The 4,604-nt window shown below is 48.9% G+C and overlaps 1 pseudogene; it reads left to right on the top strand.

Moving 5' to 3' along the window:
• Positions 1-2,018: 2,018 nt before the first annotated feature.
• On the top strand, positions 2,019-3,006 carry LOC102258524 (annotated as a pseudogene).
• The last annotated feature ends 1,598 nt before the right edge of the window (positions 3,007-4,604 follow it).

Here is a 4,604-nt window from a genome sequence, read left to right as displayed (position 1 = left end):
AGGCAGATGGTAAGAAATGCACTTCCATGGCTATGCAGGTCCAATTTCTCTCCTGGAAATGCCTGGAGCATATTAACTGCATGGCATGTAGCAAAGCACTGTGTAGGCAAAGTGGTGAGAAATGTGGACATCTAGTTCAAGGCCTAGTCTTTCTGTGCTTCCCACCTCCCTTACTCCCATGGCCCTTCTGTATTTCCCCCGTGAAGCCCGACTTTTGAAAAGGGCTGGAAATATGCTTTGCCCCTGCTCGGCACAATGCCCAGGACACCACAGACATCCAATAAATGCTTACTATTGGTTATGAAGAAAGCGCTTACATATATGAAGCCTAAGTAATACAGTGCTCTCTTCAATCACCTTTCTGTTCATGGGATTGCTCAAATTTGGAAAAAAAAAAAAATTCAATCTGGACACCATTTAAAAATGAAGAGGTAGTAGATGACAACTTGGTTACCTGGAGGAATTTTTATGCCAATGGTAATAATATTTGCATATAGATGGAATAATAATAATGCATACTATCTCTTTTGCTTTTACTTATGTTAGGAAATAGTCACTTTATGTAAATTAGTGGATCAGTCTGCTCAGGGAATTGGTTCTCTATAAATATAAATATTTTATAGTCTGTACCTAATTCAATTTTACAAGAAATGGAGAAAAATGGTCCGGGGTGCTTTCCTTTTAGTTAAAGCAGCTCATGGTAACAACAAAAATGTGTTTGCTTTCTAGACAGTAATTTGGTATTTTATTATCACTTGCCAATCTGACAAAACAGTTGGGCAAGCTGGCTCCACTTTAACACATTTATTGCATTATTCAGCAAGAAAACAGAACTTTCTCTGCAAGCAAACAGTTGTATCTATGTATTTGCTTCAACAAGATATTTAATTTGAACCTGTCTTAAAACATAATCTAAATATCAAATGTAATTTTAAAATATATAATTTAAATATAATCCTATATTATAAAAGGCTAATATGAAAATTGTCCCCTCGACTGGGAGTTTGACCAGGAGTTCAACCAGGAGTTTGACCATGGGGTGGGCCTAGCCTGCCAACCACCCGTGGCCCCTCCCCCTGGCCAGCCAGATCAGAGCAGGCTGGCCAGACCCCACCTGTGCATGAATTTGTGCACTGGGCCTCTAGTCCTAATATATAAAAACCCAGGGTCCATAACATCCAAAACGACCAAAGGCTTGACCAAACACCAGGCTAGGGAGCTGAGGAAGCAAGAGCTGATCAATCAGTGGCAGCGGTGACTGGTGAGTGGCTGAAAGGCAGATCTCTTGGTCCCTCCTCCCGGCCCTCAGACTCCAATCAATCGGTGGCGGGGGCCGGGGCGGAACTGGGGACTGGCTCCCTTAGTCCTGCAGGTACAATCTCAAGAGAACAGGACAGGCACTAACGGACCAACCAGCGCTGCCGGCATGATCCTGACAGCGCTGCGGCCTCCTGGAACTCGGCCTTGGGCACTGTGGCTGCTTCCCCTCCCTAGATGCTCCACAAGTTCACTCGCGCTCACCCCACTCCAGACAAAGTGTGACCACTGCACACAAAAGAAATGTAGTAAAAAAAATAAAAACCAATGACCAACGGCCTGCCTCCATGAGCTCACGGGAGCCTCTGAGCGTTGGGCACCCTGACTATTTTAGGGGCTTCAGGTGAGCGGGGGATGCAGAGGGGTCAGGAAACCTCCCTGGAGGTTGGGCTGTCAGTCTGATCGCCAACAGCCGCCTCTGCAGAGAATGGGAGAACAAAGGGAGGGGGCGGTTCTGCAATCCCCAGAGGGAATCCAGGGTCCCAGGTACTCTGCCCCACCCGCTAATACTTTCAGTTTCTCCCCGAGTCAGAGGTGCCACCCGAGAGACCCTGGGTGGGCGCCTGGTGCAGCCACCTCTCCGCATTTGCCTGTTCATCTTTGTGTCTGTCTGTGTCTGTCAGGCTGTCCCCGAGCTTGCCTCCACTTCTAGAACTAAGCTTCTGGTATAGCGACAACCCGAAAACCCTCATCCCTTTCCTATGGCAGGATACTTGCCCCCACAGGCTAAACCCCTTCGCCCCCTCCTCCCTACCCTGTGACCACTGGGTACCCGGAGCAGGTGCAGCATCCTGGGCCTGCCTGCCCACGCACCTGCCCCTGTGCCCAGCTTTGCTCTCTTCCCCTCTCCCAGCCCCAGTGCCCTGGGGCCTGCTGCCAGGTCTGCTGCCCCCCTCTTGCCATTGCCCGGGGTACCTTCTGGCCTCCAATTATTGGTGCCGATTGATCAGATCCTGATTCACTAGAGGCCTGCCCAAGTGGAAACGCTCCTAGGCTGGGAGACAAGTAACCAGTATGAACTGCACTCAGAGGCTGGACAGCCCCTGGGTGAGGCAGCTGAAGAGAGCAACTGCTGTGCATGTCTGTTCTGTGGGGCCGCCAGCCCCTTTGCGTCCATCTGGTGGACTCTGGAGACCAAGAGATGGAAGTACAGTTGCCACCAGACACCACCATTGACCATGTGCTGCAGACCTGGCATCCCTTCCTCCCCAAGTTCTCCATTCAAGATGCTGATCACCAACGATCCTGCAAGTGGTGGGGCCCTGCTGGACCTGCGGCTGTTACACAGACACCAGCTTTGAGGTGAAGACTCCGGATGAGTCCCACAGTATGGGCTACATTAGCAAGCCCCGGGGCGGGGGGGGGGGCGTTGCTCCAAGAAGCCCTCACGGATGCAGATGACTTTGGCTTGCAGTTCCCTCTGGATCTGGACATGAGAGTGAAGGCTGTACTGCTGGGAGCCACATTCCTCATTGACTACATGTTTTTCGAGAAGCAAGGAGGCACTGGGCCCTCTGCCATCACCAGTTAGATGGCATCTCAGGGTGAGGACCATCACCTCAGCCAGAACTCAAGATGGTCACCTGGCTTGGCCTGGCCCCTCCTCAGAGGCAGCCCTTTCCTCCATGTACACTGCAGAGGACAGACAGGGATGCCTAAGAGGTTGGGGCCATGGTGCCCCATCCCTACCCTACTCCCCTGACCTCCTTAACCTGTGGCCCCCAGAAAGGTATGTGTGAGAGCCCTTCCCCTGCTACCTCTCACCACTGTCTCCGGCCATCCCTCAGCACACAGGCATATCGGCTTTCAAACTTGCCCTACTCACTTCCTCTCACCCCTTTCCAGGGCCTCTGCTCTGGATGGGGCCTTTGGAATCCCGGGCTCTGGGGTTTTACAACAGAGCTGGGGGGGGAAAGGGTAAACAGCACCAAAGATGGCTGATATGGCCACCCACCTCTGCCTCAGCTTGACCGATTAGTTCATCCTCAGAATGTGGCATTCAGAGGGGATCCCTACTTCCCCAGCAATGGCTCTAGGGCCTTGGCCCCAGTACCAACCTTCTCTCCCCCTTGGCCCTCCCCACAGCTGGTGCTTGCTGCAGCTCCATGTGCCTTACTTAACCACCCCTTCCTTGCCTGTTCCTACAAAGGAGGCTGCATCTTTGTATGTTATATTCAGATAAATTTTGTAATGTTTTTGGGGGAAAAAAAACGATGACCAAGAGAATGCCACAGTCAACATCTGGAGTCCAGCTCAAGAGAACAGAGAGAAGGGAGAATTCCATAAGTTGGCTGATGCCAAGATATTTCTGAGTGACTTCCTGGCGTGTGACTGTTGGGTGACCGCAGAGGAAGGAGTCCAAGTTTCTCAGCCGTGGTAAGGACCAGTGAGCAGGCGGGCAGTAAGAAACGAGGGAACGGGCCTAAGCTGGCAGGTGGACATCCCCTGAGGGGTCTCAGACTGAGAGAGGGTGCAGGCCAGGCTGAGGGACCACCCGCCCCCAGTGCATGAATTTCATGCACTGGGCCTCTAGTATATATATATTTGCCCACCAATTGTAAAATTACATATGCATATACTCACATAAACACACATGCACACGCATATGTATAGTATATGTATATGTATATATATGCTCACACATATTTGCCAACATATATGTGAGAGAAAACATGGAGGAATATAAACTAGTTTTTTCATTAGACTGACCTAGGGTTAAGTTTGAGCTTTATACCACACACTAGTTATGACAAATTGGAAGAATTAATTAACCTTTCTCAGGCTGTTTGCTCATTTACAAAATTGATGTAAGTATTCTCCTCAAGATATTTGCGAAGATTAATGCAATATAATGAAATGTCTAATATAAAGTGCCCAGCACAGGTCAGGATGGCATCTGTACTATGCTATTTACACCTATGGGGCACCAATCTATAAGGAGTTAACATGTCACTGTTACTAGTATACATTGGAAATAGGGTACAAGTTAAATTGAGTTCCCAGAAAAAAAGGTTCCTTGAGTAACTGGACATTTGTGCAATCCCAATTCCCACAGAAGTAGACAGCACCCTCAAGTGGAAATTTTAAAAATCACTCCTTATAGAGTCAATGCATTCTGAGTAAGGTGTAAATAGCATAGTACAAGTATGGGAACATTCCAGGCTAAAGACTATATATATATAGCTGAGGTTGCCTCACGCCATCGGATCTGAAAATCTGAAGCACAGGATTGTGTCATAAAGTGCTATTTTCTAAGAACAAATGAGTTGTTTAGTCATCTAAATTTT

Source organism: Myotis brandtii, unplaced genomic scaffold (assembly GCF_000412655.1).
Source record: "Myotis brandtii unplaced genomic scaffold, ASM41265v1 scaffold963, whole genome shotgun sequence".
NCBI lineage: Eukaryota > Metazoa > Chordata > Mammalia > Chiroptera > Vespertilionidae > Myotis > Myotis brandtii.
This window is presented reverse-complemented; position numbering and strand designations above follow the sequence as displayed.